Source organism: Eptesicus fuscus, chromosome 15 (genome assembly GCF_027574615.1).
Source record: "Eptesicus fuscus isolate TK198812 chromosome 15, DD_ASM_mEF_20220401, whole genome shotgun sequence".
NCBI lineage: Eukaryota > Metazoa > Chordata > Mammalia > Chiroptera > Vespertilionidae > Eptesicus > Eptesicus fuscus.
Window position 1 is genome coordinate 13,386,746 of NC_072487.1, and position 19,045 is coordinate 13,405,790.

The following is a 19,045-nucleotide window of genomic DNA, read 5'->3' on the forward strand; positions in this document are numbered from 1 at the left end:
TATTCAGCCAACAAATAGATTTAGGAATCAAGCTTAAATCTTTTTCTTTCAAAGTCTGAACTCTTTGGCATAATCTATTTGTATTTAGGATTCCTTTCTGAAAATTATGAAATTAATGTAGCCTAAATTTAGATATACAATTATGGTCATTAGTTTTAAATTGAAATAAGAAAACGGAGGGGACGAGAGAAAAAAAATAAATCTACCCAAATCAGTCTGATAAAATACAAATGGCTTTAAGAGAGTCTCAGAGGACATTCTTTTTGGTCTCAGCTCTCACTAAGTATCTCTGTGACCTGGGGCACCACATGGGACTTCAGATTTTTCATCTGTAAAATGAGGATGTTGAACTTGATGATCTTTACATCCTTTCCAGCATAAATATATTCTGTATTTTTGAGCGGGAACTAGTTGAAGTGCATTTTTCTATTTTCAAAGTCACATTAGTAAAGCAACAAAAGGGGGGAAATACCACGCTTTTATGTACATGATCTTATTAAATTCCTACAACCACCTGTGTGTCAGATGTTTTTAACCCCATTTTACTAAAGGGAAAAGACTCAGAGAAATGAAGCAGTTCACTCAAATTCACTGCCAAGGTTCAAATATCTTAGCAATGTTTGAAAAAGATTATCTGGAAGAAAGCACTTTTATCATTCTGTAAAATAAATTAGGCACTTTGAAAGCCTCTGTTTACTTGAATTTGACTAATCTGATCACAAAAAGTTAGGTAAATATGGTCTGTTATACATATAGGACCTCTTTATTGTATAGATTTTACCTGATATAGAATACTTATGCTATGATTATCCATTGAGGGAAAGAAATTTTGGTTCAGCATGTTTCTAATGTTTATAAATGCTCAAATCTTGTTTTTCAAGCTGGTGAGCCAAATATATTATGTTGAATATTTGTTCAAAATGTGTACCTTAATTAGCTCATTTCAAGGTAGTATGGAGGAGAGGAACTATTGCTCCTTACAATTTAAGCATACATTCTTGTTGAAATCAGTACAGAATTCTAGGAGGAAAAAAAAGCCAGATGGAGTTTGGAGAGATAAGCAGGGGAAGATCTTACAAGGCCTCTTGTGGAAGTTGAGGATTTTCATTTTTTTCTTAAGCATAATAGGGCATGCTTAAAGGTCACATGATCCAGGTTGCAATCCAAAAAGATCATTTGAACTGCAGTAGGAGATTGGATTGTTGCAGAGCCAGAGAGGGACACATGAACTAGTTATGATGGTATTGCAGTAGATTAGGTAAGAGAAAAAATGACTTGCAGCCTGGCCAGTGTGGCTCAGTGGTTGAGCGTCTAGGTATGAACCAGAAGGTCATGGTTCGATTCCCTGTCAATACACATGCCAGGGTTGCAGGCTTGATCCCCATTAGGGGGCATGCAGGAAGCAGTCAACCAATGATTCTCTCTCACCCTCTCCCTTACTCTCTGAAATCAATAAAATATATATATATTTTTAAAGTGACTTGCATTAGGGTAGTAGATGTGGAAATGGTAGTGAGATGGATTGATTTGACAAATGTATAGGAGGTGAAACTGACAGAACTTGGATATAGATCATGAGGCAAGAAAGATATGAAGAATAACTCCTAGGTTTTTCTCGGATACAACTGGATGGGACATCGTGAAATGAACCAGGTTGGGAGATTGATTGCATTGGAAATAGATGTATTGCAGAGTGTGGTGCTTTGCAGCTGAAATTTCTTCTAATATATCCTCTTGTTAATGCTGCTATCCTCCTTAGAACCCAATTTTTTTCCAAAAGAGAATGCGTATAATACACTTAAATGAGGTATATTTTAAATAAAAAGTATTTTGATAACTTACTATTATTCTCTATTTCAAACTAGCATTTGTAGTTTCCCCTAATAGGCTTGTCACAAATGTGATATCCCATTTATTGAGGATAGCTAACAGCTGGTATTTCTGAGGAATGAGAGAAACACAGGTGCCTTTGACTTGATTAGAAACACTAAACATACATGATTATCACCTAGGGTTTTCGATCAGAGTAGTTACTCAAAAGGAGAAAGTTAGGTACTTGGGGGTTTTATGTATTTTAAGTTTAGCATTATTTACCATTTAGCTTCCAAATGGCCACGCAGATGTGTCCTCTTCAGCATGTCTGTCTTGCTTAACCAATTATTTGTTTGTGGATGGAATACTCATCAAACATTTATTTTTTGCAGTTGGCCTTAGATGGCACAAGCACTTTAATGATATCCTAAATGAAAAAAATCTGGTACAAATAAAACTGTTTATATGAAATTATTGACTAGAGGGTATTCATTATTTTTGGCATGGCCATGTATTATCTCTCAGCAATTTCCATTTGAAATTGGGACTCAAAGGGATTGACCTCAACTTCTTATTGGAAACTCTTACTGGAAACACACACAAATGCATTTTACATGCTGTGTGTCATTAGGACAGTGAATATTTACTGAGCTCTACAATGTGCCAGGTCATATGGTACGTGCCTTTCAAGTATTATCCCATTTGCTTCTCACAAGAATCATCTGAGGCAGGTGATCTTTTTCTAGCTATTTCACACGAGAGGATAACTGTGGGTTATTACGTTGTACTTCACTATAGCCAAAATATGTGAGATAGAGAGAGAAAGAGAGGGGGGAGGGAGATGGAAGAAGTGGAGAAAAGGGAAAAGAAGGAAAGAAATTTCCTCAATTATTTTCAGAATCTGAAAATATTTTCTATTATAAACACCTACCAAGATCATAGCTCTTGATATATTGGGTTGTTGTTATTCTCTTCATAGAAACTTAGTTGAGAGGTCTCTTCTGTAGATATTGGAAGAGCATACTTCATAAATTACCAGAAAAAAAGGCAAAGAATGGAGAACCCAGGCATCTGTCTATGTTAAAAAGTGGTCTACTCAAGCAAATCCAGAGAGGAATCCATTTAAGATAATTTACCAGATACATTCATAGAAGTAAATCAGTTCTACTGGGACACTAAAGCATTTTGTTGTATTCCCTAAAAAACAACACTTCTTCTAGAGTTCTACCCAAATCCATGAGAAACTTTAAAAATTTTAATTTGTCAATTAGAATTGACATACAATATTATATTAGTTTTAGTTATAGAACATAGTGATTAGACATTTATATAACTTACAAAGTGATCCTCCCCGTAAGTCTACTAGTAGTACCCACTGGCACCATGCATAGTTATTACAATATTATTGACTATATTCCCAATGCTGTACTTTACATACCCATGACTGTTTTGTAACTGTCATTTTGTACTTCTTAATCCCTCCCCCCTTTTTTATACAGCCCTCCAACTCCACTCCCATCTGGAAGCCCGATAAAAATGTTCTCTGTATCTATGAGTTTATTTTATTCATTTTGTTTTTTAGATTCCACATATAAGTGAAATCATATGGTATTTGTCTTTAACTTATTTCACTTAACATAATTACCTCTAAGTCCATTCATATTGTCACAGATGTCAAGATTTCACTTTTCTTTTTTTGCTGAGTAATATTTATTTTATATATGTACCACATCTTAATATGATCATCTTTCAATGGGAACGTAGGCCAGTAGAACCTTGATCATATTTCATATTTCAGTTTCCTTTTAAAGTACAGCTTCTCTGGCCTCTTAACGATAGTTAGGTACTTGGTGAATGCTGGTGGGCTGTCAGCTTCACTTCACATACTCTGATGTGTATGAGGGATACCAAATAAAAGACATTTTATTTTATTCTTTTCAGTTAGAGTTTGCATTCAGTGTTAGTTGTAGGTGTACAGCATAGTGGTTAGACAATCTGAAAAGCATTTCTAAGCTGAAATTAAATGTAAATTTGGGACAGGGAGAAAAGGAACAAAAGAAACACTAGGTAGAAAGGGGCAGGAAGAGGTAATGGGGTCTGGAGAAGATTTCATCGAAGTTTAGATTTGTGTGATTTTGCCAGACAAATGTAGTGTTTTATTTTTATTTATTTTCTTATTAATACTCACCGGAGGATATTTTTTTATGAATTATTTTAAGAGAGGGAGGGAGAGAGACAGAGAGAAATATTGATATGAGAAAGACACACCCATTGCTTGCTTCCCGAATGCTCACATTATCCCAACTCGGGGCCTGGGATCAAACCTGCAACCCAGGTGCATGCCCTTGACCAGAAATCAAACCCACAACTCTTCAGTGCTTGGTTCAACATTCTAACCACTGAGCAACAGCTGCCAGGGCTATATGTAGTGTTTTAAATCACCAAACTAAAATACTTCTATATTTCTTGTTCACCCCTTGTTGCATTTGGGGAATTAGATTTCATGCATTTCTCAAAACATCACAGACATTCTGATTTGGCAGACGTGGGACAGGGCCTACAGATCTCCATTTTAAATAGAATCTCGCAAGTGATTCAGGTATGCACCAAAGTTTGAGACCAGTTGTCTAAAGAAGTCCTATATGTCTGCTGTGTATCTTCTTTAAGGAACAATAGTCTGTTATGCCTCGGAAATACAAGGGGCTTAAGTAGAAGAAAATATGCTTGTCTAGATGAATAGTCACAGGGGTGTAAATTTCCAGTGAGTTGTACTTGGAGCTGACCTTCTCTTCCACATTTTTGTTAGGATAAAACTTTGTGCAAAAAAATAAATAAATAAATAAAAAGGCCCAGTCTTTTTGCTGTCCAAGCTGTTAACAATCTGAAGCAGAGTCTGCCTCCTGGAAGTTAAAATTTATAAGGAGATCAGAATATTGGGTGGGGAGGAAGGTGGGAAATGAAAACCTGCTCATAAAGCAGCTCAAGATTTTAAGTTTTAGAAGGCCATTCATTCAGGTACAATATTTTATTTTTATCTTCCCCATGGAATATTTGCATCTGACTGGTGTGCATGATGGCTTCTCTCCCCTCTCTCCCCAAACTGCTGTGGGCTGCCGTTAAAGAAAAATGCTGTGTAAAGAAGACAAGTGTGGGAAGGCAGGCATCAGCTTAGCAGACCAAGGAGCTCAGCAATTCCACCTATTGCTTTTTTCCCCGGAGGAAGCTTCCAAGACATGCTCTACTAGGGAGATGCCTGGTGCTTTCAATGCTTCCCAGCCCTTTCTGATGTGATGACTTTCTCCTGATAGCTTAATTTTATGAGATCATAGGAGCACAGCCGGAGAATGTGAAAACAGTTAAAGGGAAAGAGGAACTTTCAAAGTTGCTGTTTAATGTAGGGTTTAAAAAAAGAAAAGAAGAATCTGGGCAGGGGGAAGAAAAACAATCTAAAGCTTTACAGAGTAAAATATTATCTCTACAGGTTAGCTTTCCCTTTCTATAAGTAAAATATTCATGAATTCTCCCACTATAGTATTGTATGTTAGATGCAATCAAAAACTCTTGATGTAGAGCAGAAATCTTTGAAAAGTGCACTGTTACCTTACAAACGCTTCACAGAAAATCCATGAAATCTGCATTGCAAGGCACTGTCTCTTATTGTAACAACAGTGCTTCACAAATTTTCAGGAGGAGGAGCAATGATCTTCACTTTCTGTAATGTTATTCATAACCAGATTCCGAGGGGAAAGTGGCTGGCTGCTGCCATAAGAGCATCTGTGTAGCCCTGGTGGGAGGAGAAAGCATTGGACGGGGCAAATAATCACTCAGGGCCTAGTCGGTGTCTGTGCCCTGTAATTCAAACCAGGAAACATTCGGTGGACTGGAGAGCAGAGAGACAACTCCTAAGACATGCTACTTCAAAAGACAGCTCCCCCTCCATAGTCTATGGCCCACACGAAAAACCATGAAGGTGCTCTCTTTCATGTGTCCATCCACCTATCTGTGCTTTTATTGATCTCTGCCTTCATGGATGTATCTATTAATTTAGAGAGTACTTTAGAATGCCCACCACGTTCTGTGCACCATGCACCAGAAACACAGGGTGGATAAGATCCCCCCACCATCCTTACCTACTAGTATAAATAAAACAGATTGAGATATTTATGTTTAAAAATGGTACATTGAACACAAGCTTATTTCAGGTCGACCTCATAAAAAGTCAGAGAGGATGAATAGTAACTAATTTAGAAATATCTTGAAAGTAGACTCATGAGAAGAGGTTTCTGGGAAACCACCCATTTTAGGTGAAGGGACCCTCGATAAGCTCGCACAAGGCTTAAATTGTAAGGAATGGTTGACTGTCTGCTTAAGAAGCAGGTATAACATCAAACCTCCTTCACATCCCACAGCCAGAAAATTACCTTTCTTCCTCCAGATAGAATAAACAGGAGGCTTATTCTCTGGTGGGGGATAGATACTGAAGGATCTCTGTACTGTAAAACACGAGGAACAGTGAAGAGCAGGGTTCCCTACTGAAAACACTGGGCATCAGTACTAAATTATATTGTTGAGACCTTCACCCCCCACCCCCTTGCTATTTTCCTCTGTAAACTCTCTGGACAGCAATAGCTAGGTGTACACATTCCAGCGAGATCTGGGAAACATGTTTTCTACGGCATCCACCAACCTGAAAGAACTGACGTGGGGATTCTGTAATTTCAAAAAGTGAACAAGCAAACACGATTTCAGCCACTTCAACATGCAATAAAGATCATCGTCTACAAGCGTATCCACAGCCCTGATTTCCATTTAGTTATTAACTTCCACACTCCTATATGTGAAGAAAAAGCCAAGTATCAGATTAGAAGAAAGTCTGTAATAGGAAAAAGCCAAAACAAAAAAATAGAAAAAACCATGTGTAGAAAACGGTCTGTGTGGGATAAAAAGAATTCTAAAACAAACAAGAGCCTTCCTTATCGAAACAGACATAAGAAGAGATATTGCTGCTATTGGCAACAGCGGTGTGGGTGTGGGCAGGGTGGTGGGACTACAAGGTTTCTCAGGTGGTGTGGGAAGCAGACAGGTTGTTACTCTAAACCTGCACTCTGCAATGCAGTAGCACTAGCCACATTTAATTTAATTTAAATTCCATGCAATTAACAAAGCAGTTCCTCAGTCACACTAGCTCCCCTTGAAGGGCTCAGTGGCTACCATAGTGGGAGGTGCAGATAGAACAATTCATCATTTCAGAAGTTCTGCTGGACAGTGCTATTCTAAAGAGAAGCTTCTTGAACCAGAAACAGAGTGGGAGAATCTTCCATCTGCTTGTCTAGATGAATTGTCACAGAGGGAGGTGTAAATTTCCAATGAGTTGTACTTGGAGTTGACCTTTGACCTCCTTAATATTTTCCTTAGGATAAAACTTTTCATGCAAAAAAATAAAAAACAAATAAAAGAAGAGAGTGTTGGTAACTTTTGCGCAAGAGGTTACAGAGGAAGTATTTTTCCTGAGTTACGTTCTGACAAATTGGAAATGGGGTAGGCAAAAGTCCTGAGTTTGAGACCAGGCAGGTCTTGATCTCCTGTCAGGCTTCAGTCCTAGTGCCCTTTCCTGTGATTCAGATTTTAAAAAGGCTACAAAAGCAGAAATAAGTGTTCCAGGGAGGATATGCAGGCCTAGGAAATCTGAGAAGAAAAGGATATTTAATGTTAAAAAGTTTTTAGCATTTGGGTCAGTGGAAGCAAAAATGAAATACTGTCAGATGGATATTGGGGAAGAATATAAAGATGACTGGAGGATGTGGATGGTGTGACAGATGTTGAAAAAGTGGAGTTGAATGTCCTTGATTTACTCTTCATGTTCCCCCTATTTCTGTCGTTATATTATGTTTAGCATTTCATTAAAATGTAAGTTCACACCTGCATGCTAGGAAACAGTTTTAAAGTACAGCAGAAAAAGAGGAAAATCTTGCTACCTCTCATGATGTTCAAAATCAATGAAATCTCGTGTCCATAGAGCCACTGCCATTGGGCTAATGATCCACAAAAAAGAACATAGGAAGGACTAGAAGGGAACTTGTCAGATGGAATCAAAATAATTTATTTTAAGGTAGAGAAGAGATGAGATGAGACACATGAGTCAGCATCAAGTTTCAAAAATAAAACAGACAAAAATTGGAGTCTTCCTAAATGTTTGCTTATTACATGTATGTGTCCTTTTTTATTCATAACCATTGTGAATAAGAACAAGTAAAAAAATAAAAGCAGAAAGGCATTCATGATCTTATTTCCAACATAACACAGTTTATTGATAATAACGATAGTTTAATTTTAAGACTTGTTATTTATGATACTAATAAATTTATCACATTTTCAGTTCATATTAGCACTATTCAGGATATAGGCATTGCTATTAACTATAAAAGATGCCATTGGTCTTATTAGTGAATGTCTGTTACAGAATTCATTAATTTATTAAGGACACATTTCTTAAGAATTTAAATTCTTTATTGTTTAAAATATACATATGTCTTCTCACCCCCCCATTGACCTCTCCCCAGCTGCTCTCACCCCCCAGCACATGCCCTCACCCCCCTACTATCTGTGTTCATTGGTTGGACACATCTTTTGAATACTTATCTAGAGCTACATTTCTAGGCCATAATGACACACAACACATACCTAAGACAAACTAGTTGTTCCTCATTGGATATAGATAGGGAGGTATTTTCCATTAAGGATGTGTATCTATAATAATAAAAACATAATATGCTAATTAGACCGGACAGTCGAATGACCTTCTGGATGAAGCCGGGGCTGCAAGGGCCAAGCCCCTTGCACAAATTTCATGCATCAGGTCTCTAGTATGTATATATGTGTGCATATGTGTTCCTGGTAGTAAAAATAAACAAAATTTACTAACCTACTTTTCAGTTGCAAGCACTATATTATGTTATTTAATCATCCAAATTACCTTGAGGAAGAACTATAATTTTTCTTTTGAGTATCATCTGAAGTTGAGGTTATATCTATTCAGTGGTGGGTAAGGGGGGTATACTACAAAGTAAAACATAAATGTATTGAAATGTATCTTGAACTAATAATTTATTTAATTCAGTTATCCAGTAATACTATATTTATTCAACAAATATGTATGCTCATTTACTAAGCGCCCAGCTCCATTCCATAAACTGTAAAACAAAATAAATAGCTATTCTTTATATACCAATGGGAGAACTAATATAATAAATAAGCAAATAAGTGGGTACTATGTAAGGTGGTCAGATGTATGCTGATGAAAAACAAAGCAGGCCAGGGGACTTTCTGTGGGAGATAGGAATATGGAGCCATGTGCGCCTCCATCCACATTTTCTGCATTTCCAAGCTGATTGGAGTAATCACTGGGAAAGTGTTACTGGCTTTCCTTCAACATTCCTGTGCTGCTGCACAACACAGCCTTCCTCTGGGCAGTTCACAGTGTGCAACTGATTCTTCTCTTAACGAGATTTCATAGATATAAAGTTACGGTTACATGCGATGAGTAGGTTTAGAGATCTCTGCTTTACAATATTGTGCCTATCATTAACAAGAAGGTATTGTACACTTAAAATATTTAAAAAGGGTAGATATCATGTTAAGTATTCTTAACACAGACACATGCATACAACCATGGATGCGTGCGCACGTGCGCGCGCGCACACACACACACACACACACGTACACACACACCAAAACACACTGCAAAGGTTACCCCAGGAAACTTTGGAGGTGATGAATATATTTCCTTGATTGTGGTGAAGGTAACATGAGTGTGTACATATGTCTAGACTCACCAAATTTTATATAATAATTACGTGCAGGTTTTTTGGTATACCAGCTGTACTTCAATAAAACAGTAAATAAATGAATACATAAATAAATAAGGAATTTTTTTGAGATGCATCAAGAACTCCTGGGTGGTAGCCAACAGCATCACACTCTGGTTGCCCCCTCATGTCTTCAGCCATGTCCTTCTAAAGCCGTGTGACCCTGGTTCATCACAGCAAAGCCTCAGCCCTCCAGGACTTCCTGCAGAGGCACCCGTGCACAGTGGGCCATAGGACTGCACCTAGTTTATGTGTCCGATGAGTGTGTTCTTGTTATTTTTCATATGGGTTTTAGTGTCTCCAAAGGTAGCTGTGCGTCCCCTCAGGGAGTGGGATAGTGTTTTTTTTTTTTCTTGTTTTTTTTTTCTTTTTCTTTTATTTTATGCAAAGGGACAAGGACAGTGGGTTACACGGGCCGCCCCAGCATGTTACCCACAGCCTCCCTCCCTGGTGCTCTGGCTGTGACAGTTCCCATCGGCCCACTGAGGGGATCCACGTGGGGCCTGATGCTGGGAGTGGACCTCTGCACCCCCACCCGCCCCTTCCGCTCCGTACAGTGCTCTGCTGGTCTCGGTCTCTAGTGGGCGCTCATGTGCCAGGTGGCTCTGACCGCCCACCCGGGGCCAGGGAGTGCCCAGCCGCCCAGCCCCATGAACCTCCAGGCAGGAGCCCCTTGCCGGTCGGCCCCACTGCCTTTGCCACGTGCATCAGCACCCACCCACCCAACAGCCTTGTCCAGAGGGAAAGGAAGAGCAGAGCTGAGGGTCCCGCCCGCGGTCCCCAAGTGTAAGCCTGGCCACAGGTCCCACAGCCGCACACACGGACCCCAAACGCCAGCCGGGCGTGCCGGGCCTGTCAGGCTACAAACCATTCTTAGTGCCCACTGTTCTGAGCACTGAGCGTAGAAACAGCCACTTTCTCTGTGCCCTGGCGTCACAGGTGCAGCACGGCAGCCGCGTCTGTGGTGCCGGCAGGTCCAGCACCCGCAGGGCAGCGGGATAGTGTTTTTAACTTATTTTTTTACTACCTCCATTCACTCTTCTCCCTATTTTTGTTTTCAGTGCAACCTGTTTCTATTCAAAGAGGTCTGCTTAATTATTCAACAAAACTTTCCTGAGTACATACTGCAATGCTCCTTCCCCATGCTTTAGTGGCTTTAGAGCCAGAAAGAAATGGAAAAATTGTTTGTTGCCATGAAATCCTCATAATCTAGTTGTGGAGACAAAAGCATATACTTGCATGGATTGCTATAGGATATGTAAAGGTAGCATATGGACAGGCGAATGTGGTGAGAGCTTAGAAGATCAATGAGCTTAGGCTCAGGGAAATTGGGGCAGAAATTATTTTGTAATTATGAACTAAGACTTAAGGAAAACAAAGAATTTGAATTAAGGAAGCTATTCCCAATGTAGAGAATGTCACAAAGACTTAAATTCTAGGAAGAGTTAAACATAAGTAGGGCATGAAATGGGGATCTGCTTGGCTAAGTAGAATGTTCTGAGTGGTAAGTGTTGAGAGACAAGGTCTGATAGCCTGATTGGGACTAGTTAATAGAAGGCATGAACCCCCAAAGAAGGGAATTATATAGTTTTATTATAACAGGAGCTGCTACCATTTTTATCTGGAGACTCCTTTAGGGAAATGAAAATAAGAAGTGTTTTAGAAAGCATTCACAATGACTAATTGCTCATTTGTGTGCCATTCTAAAATAATAGTAATACACTCTTGCATATATAACCAAATGCTAATATGGCCAACCTGCTACTTGAGCCCTGGTAAAGTAAAGATGGTTCAGGTGCCTATTCCACATCTGAAAGAAGTTAGTCTAACATACCTCACCTTCATGCATGGGCTTGGGCTAATTATCTTTCCTGTCCTGTTCTCTCACCTCCCATCCCCTAACCCCTCTGTGATTTCTGCTCAAACACGACCCTTAAGTGAAGCAGATCTTCTTCAAGTTTGAGGATATGGAGAGCTTTAGGTTACATGCATAAAAAATAATGTTGAGTGTTTGACATCTCTGTCTTGAAAGTTCTTGTTTAGTGATAATCTTTTATTCCTTCTCCTCCTATAGCACTCCCTCCTTGGAAACAGAAATTGAGTAGACTGTCTAATCACAAACTGATCACAATTCTCCTATTTTATTAGCAGAGATGTTCACCTTTTCCTAGCCTGTCTCCTGTCCCCCTTCAGAACTTTGGGTCACCTGCAATGAGTGGCACTACTTTGCTGGGTGAGATGAGAAGTAGACTGTTAGGTTTAGTTATTGTTTGTTTTCTCCAGGCCCTGTAGGATATCCAGGTTTCCCTACCAAGTTAGTATCTCCTAGGTAAGACGAAGGGGCACATCTGTCCTACCAACTATTCCCTGGAAAGCTCTTTCCGAAGTCAGATTTACAGGAATTAAGAGCATGTCCTATTCATGCAACTCCAGAGGTAAAGCAGATTTTATATTTCATTTCTTTTGTTGACAAAACCATTTCTTCATTTATTTCCCCCCTACACAAACTATTACTAATTTGTAAGGGCAACATTTGCTCATGTTTCTATTAAAATGTCACATTAATAAACTGAAAACGCTTATTGGTATCTTAATGAAGTGGATGATTCAAACAAATTATCTCTATTTCAGAATCACAAATTCTTCCCCATTGTTCAGGAAATGTCTAAACTGTTATGTCTGGAACGTCTACAGGGCTTCATTTCAATAACAGAGTGTCATTGTAGAAGGGCTTTTGTGAGCTTTCAGAGCCATTCTTGTTGGCTCTTCGATTTCAGTTACACAATTTGTCTGCTGATTTTCTCCCTCTCTGATTTGTAGAACTCCGCATTCTCAGAGAGACAGATGTTGCCAGAGGGTTTGCACATCTAACCTATCACGTCTGGGCTGTGGCTGGCTGGCTGACTCCCTCTCTGAGGAGGAAAGGGAGAGAGGGTAGAGTTCTTTCCTCCCTCTGGCTGAGGGGTGGGTCTTCATGTTCATGGCCACTGATGCAGAACTCCGCTGTAATGATAAAGGACGTGAGGGGGCGGCCACAAGTACAAAACTGAAATAAATTACCATATAGATCATGTTCTGGTGGGTAAGATAGAAGTGATGTGTGCAATGAATCAAAGCTGGAAGCAGTGCTGGCTCGTGGTGATAGTGCAGGAGACTGTTCTCCGTGGCTCTGCTCAGCCTCAGAGGGCTCTGTGGGAGGGAATATGTGAGTAAGCAGAAACCACTCACCATAATGTGACAAGGGAGGGCATTTGTGAGGGCACAGGAGACCTTTCGTTATTGTAGCAGGGATTTGTTATTTCGCCCACCCAGCACTTGATTTTCCTGTGGGGGACTCCTCCCCTGCTGCATGCAGCGGCGCTTGCACTCAATTACCCAGCCTTCCCCTTCCCTGCACAGGCTCCGCCATGTGACTCGGCCTGGGCCACAGTCTCCTCCTCTTCCTGAGCGGAGTGATATGATGATGGAAACAGTCTGCAGCTGACTCATCCTGGCAGCAGCCATAACGCCAGGGCCCGTTTGCTCCTGCTCCCCCGAGTTAACCTGGTGGCTCTTCCTTTGAGCCCAGGCTCCTGGTTCCTTTTGTTTATGTAAGCCGGCGCATAGCCTTAGAAGAAACCCTGCTTTCTGCTCAAGTTAGCCAGGTCAGTTGCTTTTGTTTGCAGAGACCTATTCCAGTTGTTGATATTTTCAGAATTCATGGGCCCTCAGGTTCTCAGTGGGTGTCCAGCCAGGGTGAAGGTTATCTGCCTGAATCTCATGGTCAGACTGGAAAAGAGATGGTGAAATAGAAAGAGTAAACTTGGGGATGCAGTTAGACTCAGGCTGCTGTTCTGAGGACTTCCACAAAAGGGAGAAAACGTGGTCTCCTTCAGATGATGTGGCCTTTCTAGTTATGGGACCAGTTTGCAAACTCTGAGGACAATTTTCTCATCTGTGACAGAGCTAATCATCCCTTCTCAGTAGAAGTGAGAGTTAAGTCAGATGACATTGATCATCTCTGGCACAGGGCGTGGTGCATTGAACTTGCTTGATTAATGTTGTATTCTGTTCTTTCCTCTCCTTGATCACCATTTCAATCTCCCTTCAAAGATTGGAATGAGGCTGGTGGATTAAACAGTGCATTGAAATGAGATATGTTTTGTTTCGGTCTTCTTTCCATAGTGGATGATGAAGTGGAATGTCTAGATGTAGGTATGTGTGTGTTCTTTTAGAAACTTTTCATTAATATGAAAAACTTAGTTGGTAACAGTCACAAGGGAAGTCTTAAGAAACTCTCTGGTTTAAAGATGAAAGTACAACATGTTATATAAATTACATGGCTTAGGCCTGACGGGAGAAGTGGGCACAAATTATATCCCATTAACATGACTATCTTCATTTCATTAACTTTAAAACCCACTTGCTAATGAATTATTAATCCCTGCTCACATCTCTTTCAGGCTCAAGTGAGAGACCTACCTTGGGGCTACCTCTCTCTCTGTTGCATCAAGTGGGCACTGTTGCTGTTGAGTTTCTGCTTTGCTGTCATGATTTGTTTCTGTTGCTTCCTTTGGATCTGCACCCTCTCACTACCCAGCACCTATCCCACCCTGAACTCATGTTTTACTTGGTCCTTGTGCTCCAAGGCAGTCCTAATTGTCATCTGAGTAGGGCTCTTCATTTTTGGACCCTCTTCCTTCTCCTTGAGACTCAAGGCTAGTCCTAGGCTAAAATGAGGATGGCAATATGGATTGACAGCGGCTATGCCATTGAGTACATCACTCTCGTATCTCATATCCATGGGTTCTTTGCTTACCCCCTAGAGGCCTGGTGCTTGGATTCATGCACCAGTGGGGTCCCTCGGCCTGGCCTACAGGGATCGGGCTGAAACCAGCAGTCCAACATCCCCTGAGGGGTCCTGGAGGGAGAGTGGGCACTCTGCAGAGTTGCTGTTGTTGAGCATCTGCCCCCCTAGTGGTCAGTGCACTTCATAGCTACTGGCTGGTCAGCCAGTCACTTAGGCTTTTATATATATCGATATATATGATTGTGTAAGCAGATACTTAAGAGAGTGGTATCATCTTATTCCACACTCCACATTCTAGATATATTCAGTTTCAAACCTGGACCAGTTAGGTTTAAAACTATATCTCTTAGAGAAAGCTAAATCAGGGGATATTATTTTAATGACTGAACTTTTCTTGCTCTCAGCCATAATTTTATTGAAATTTGATACTATGATCAAAGAGGACTATTTTTACTATTAAATATAATCCTTTAAAGAGTAAAATAAGTATTTTTGCTAGCACATTTTTCCACCTTTTTCAGGGAAGTGATGTTAATAATGAACAAACTCTAATCTTCAGGTAGTGAGACTAGAATATTGTAGTAGCAAAAGAAATGGCGTTAGTTTTTAAAGTGAACAATAGTTGCTGTGACTAACTTCTGTGTAACATAATTTATGTGATTTAATACTCAGCTGAAAGTTTTATTAAAATATTAAAAACCAATTGTGTGCTGCTATATGAGACAATTTAGCATTTTAGTTTTTTCTTTTGATTTACAGTAAACATCTGATGATCATTGCTAAATCTCAGGAAAGCAAATTGAATTCAGAGAAGTGCAATTTATGGGTAATCTATGAAATTATTGCCAATTCATTAAATTTTTATGAAGCAAATTACCCTGGCTGAGAGGATTTCCCCCTCTGAGATTAGAAAAGGAAGTTTCAGCAAATAAAGCTGGTCATTTTGCATTGCAGTATGCCTTCTTTGTTTCCTTTTTCTAGTCCGAGCATAGGTTCTGAATTCTGTTTAAAATCAACTTGTTCTTGCATTTCCTTCAGTGTCCTTTGTTGTTTTAGTAGTTATGAAATCTCAATTAATTTATGCACAGATGTTTTTCAAAGCAGGATGCAGAGACTAGCCTATGGTTACTGCATCTTATATAGGAAGAGGATAGGGATTTTGAAATGTGACAGTGATCTGCCACCACTTGCTTGCTGTACAACCCCTTAGCACCTCATTTCCTTTAGGTATAACATGGCAAAAATTCTACCTACCTCAAAAGGAAAAATTTGGTTTGGGGAAAATTAAAAAGATGGCACTAACATCTGTATTACAAAAGGCCTGTGGCCGTAATGCCTTAACGACCAGTGCATTAATGGGTCTCACAGCGTGGCGGAGTCTTGGGGTCCCACCCCCACAGCAGCGTGGCAGATCTGGGGTCTCGCACGATTTCGCACGCTGGGCCACTAGTAGGAAAATAAAATCTTTTACTCTGTTTTCATCTTGGAGGCACACTCACTTTTCCAGGCCACCCAGCTGCCATTTGGAAAATGACTTCTTATCAGAAGAGTCATGACATTCAATCTGAAGCCCTGGGTCTTGGTGCAGCAAGAGCAGCTCTCATAGTCAGGAGAGGATCATAGAAGCTCCATGCTTTCAGGAACAGTGGGCAGTTATGGGTGTTCTTCAGGAGCTGGATTCTGAAATTGGAAATTAATGGTAAAGATGTGAACATGTCTTTTTCTAAGCATTTGATCTGTTGTTGAATGCATGCAGTGGTTACTGAATACATCTGGTACATGCATTTTAAATTAGCATAAGCACACTAACTGTGTTTATGAATATCTTAAGTAAATGCATGTACTAGGTGTACCAGTTAATAATTACAGATTTGTAATAAAAAAAAACACAATAATTTCAAGAGAAACATCAAAAGTGCTTTATTCAAAGTAATGTCCATCACTAGCTACACATTTCCCCCATCTTTCAGGCAATTTGTGGATACCATCCCAATAGAACTTTTCTTGTTTTGAGGCAAACCATTCAGAGACCCAATTTTCCATTTCTTCATACGTTTTGAAGTGCTGCTCAGAAAGTGCATGTGCCATCGATCGGAACAAGTGGGTAATCTGAAGGAGCAAGTTCTGGTGAATACACCGGGTGGGTTAATACTTCTCAGGCAAGATGTTATAACGTGTCTTTAACTGGTTTTGAAGTGTGTGATGGTACGTTATCATGAAGCCAAAAGTACTTTGCCATGTCTTCTGGAACATTCTGGTCGTTTCACGATCAAAGTGTGGTTCAAATTGATTATTGTTTTCCGTAGTGATCAGTATTAAGGGTTTCACCTGGTTTTAGAAGCTCATAATACGCCACACCTTACTGATCCCACCAAACGCAGAGCATTGTCTTCTCTCCAAAGCTATTTGGCCTTGCAGTTGATGTTGATGGTTGACCTGGATAAACCATAATTTTGTGCATTTGGGATTCTCACAATAAATCCACTTTTCATCACCAGTCACAATTCGATGCAAAAAAAGACTTTCTTTCGTGCTTTTGAAGCAATCTTTTACTGATGACTTTTTGGTTTTCCATTTGTCTTTCGTTCAGTTGAGGTGGCACCCATTTTCCTTCCTTTAAAACCTTTCCCATTGCTTGTAAATGATTGGAAATTGTTGGCTGAGCAACGTTTAATCTTTCTGCAAGTTGTTTTTGAGTTTGACTTGCATCTTCATCCGATAATGCTTGTCTTCAAACTTTTTCGGTTGACCTGGACGTTCTTTGTCTTTCACATGGAAATCATCACTTTTAAAGCGTTTAAACCAGCGTTCACAAGTATCTTGAGATGGAGCATGTTCACCATAAGCTTCCTGAAGTATTCAGTAGCACTTTTCTTCAAAATAAAGTAATGAATTAAAACTTCCCTCAAATGCTCTTTTTTTGGCACGAAATTTGACATTTTTAAGCGTAAAAATATCTATGATATTAACACCTTCAGCAAATTTAACATACTAAGTTTTGAAACTTGCTGTCAATACAACAAAATAGCGTACATATCGAATTGCATATATTTCAACATATGTGTAATTCCATCTATTGAAAAAAATCCGCATTATTAACTGGTATACCTAGTATATGTTTATATGTTTTTAAAGGCAATATCAATAGTGTTTCTCTTTGTCCCAGAGAGAACATTCATATTTCATGTGGTAAGAATAAAAAGGCTTGAAAGCCTTATTCATAAGAATGTACATTAAAATTTATTTAAAATAGGGTTATTTTTCAAAACTTATGTCCAATAATGGAGGATAGTGAGGTAAATGAGTTTGCATTCTTATGACATAATATTACAAGATTTGAAAAATTACTTGTATATTGAAAGGACAGATACAAGTTAAAAATAACACTTACATACTTTGCAAGTTGAAAGGACCTCCTGTTATAAAGATAAAATATGTTTGCTTTTCCTTTGGACAAAGGTTATTAGATAGTCACCTCAATTACCAGGCACAGTTAGGATGAATGTGTGTGACAAACAGTGCTGCTAAGTCCTCTTACTTATTTGGAAACATGTATGTAATGGGTTGTATCATTGTATCTGGCTACATAAAAGGATGAGATTTCTTTCTGACTTTGCAATCCTTAGCAGGTTGTTGTAATGCTCATCATATTTGGTTTAATGCTTATCCAGTAGCAAAAGTGACTTTTTTCTCTTCTGTCTTTGTAGAGAGGATTTGTGGGTTGATCAAAGACTAGGAAGACATACACATTAACAAAAGGTGGTATTATGGGTAGTTTTTATTTTTATTTCTTTCTAATTGTTTTCATTATGTTTCTTTAGTTGTATACTGTACTCCTAAGGCTAGGAAATAAATTTCTGAAAAAATGATTTGAGCTCTTTAAATGATATATTAGAACTTGAGTGTAATCATCAAATCAACTCTGTTTATTCCTTCCAAACATTGTGCCTGTTTCATGAAGTTGTTATTCCTGAGTTGTGGACGAGGATGTGGCTTTAGGACTGTGGAAACTTAAGTTGTGAGTGGCATGGGAAGTAGCAGTAAACCATAGGCTAATGGTCTCATCTATTGGTTTACCATGGAGAAGAGACATCTTCCCTATACTTTAGAAAAAAAAGAGAAAATAAGTCAGAAGGTATCAGGAAGCAGGCAGGAAGGTATCAGGAACCCCTTGTCCAGCTTCTCTCTGGTAGTGACCACATCTAAATTTAAAATGATGGACAGTTAAAATAGGGGACTAGTATGACTGAGCCAATGACAGCAACGAGTTAAAAGCAGAAAAGAGATCATGGATTCTGGCACAAGAGAAAATCTAGTAGCAATTCTCCACAGGCAGCAAATAATTTGTTTGAGTGCATAATTAATAGATTTGTCAGAAAGTACTTAGATTGTGAAATATTGCACGTAGCCCTCTTTCCAGATGGATTAAGATGAATGGGTCCTCCAGCAGCGTATGAAACCTCATTGCTCAGCGGCTGGAGAATTGCTGCATCTAGAGTTGTTTGGGTCTCTGCCTCTCTGCGCTCTTCTCTTCCTGGCTGCAGGGGGAAAATGAATAGAAAGCTTCTAATTCCAATAC

At 39.4% G+C, this 19,045-nt stretch overlaps 1 non-coding gene across 1 annotated transcript; it reads right to left on the bottom strand.

The window, feature by feature from the left end:
* Positions 1-10,527: 10,527 nt before the first annotated feature.
* On the bottom strand, positions 10,528-10,663 carry LOC114227274 (small nucleolar RNA SNORA43). Its single transcript, XR_003613325.1, has one exon. It is a non-coding gene; the product is annotated as a small nucleolar RNA SNORA43 (small nucleolar RNA).
* Positions 10,664-19,045: the final 8,382 nt, after the last annotated feature.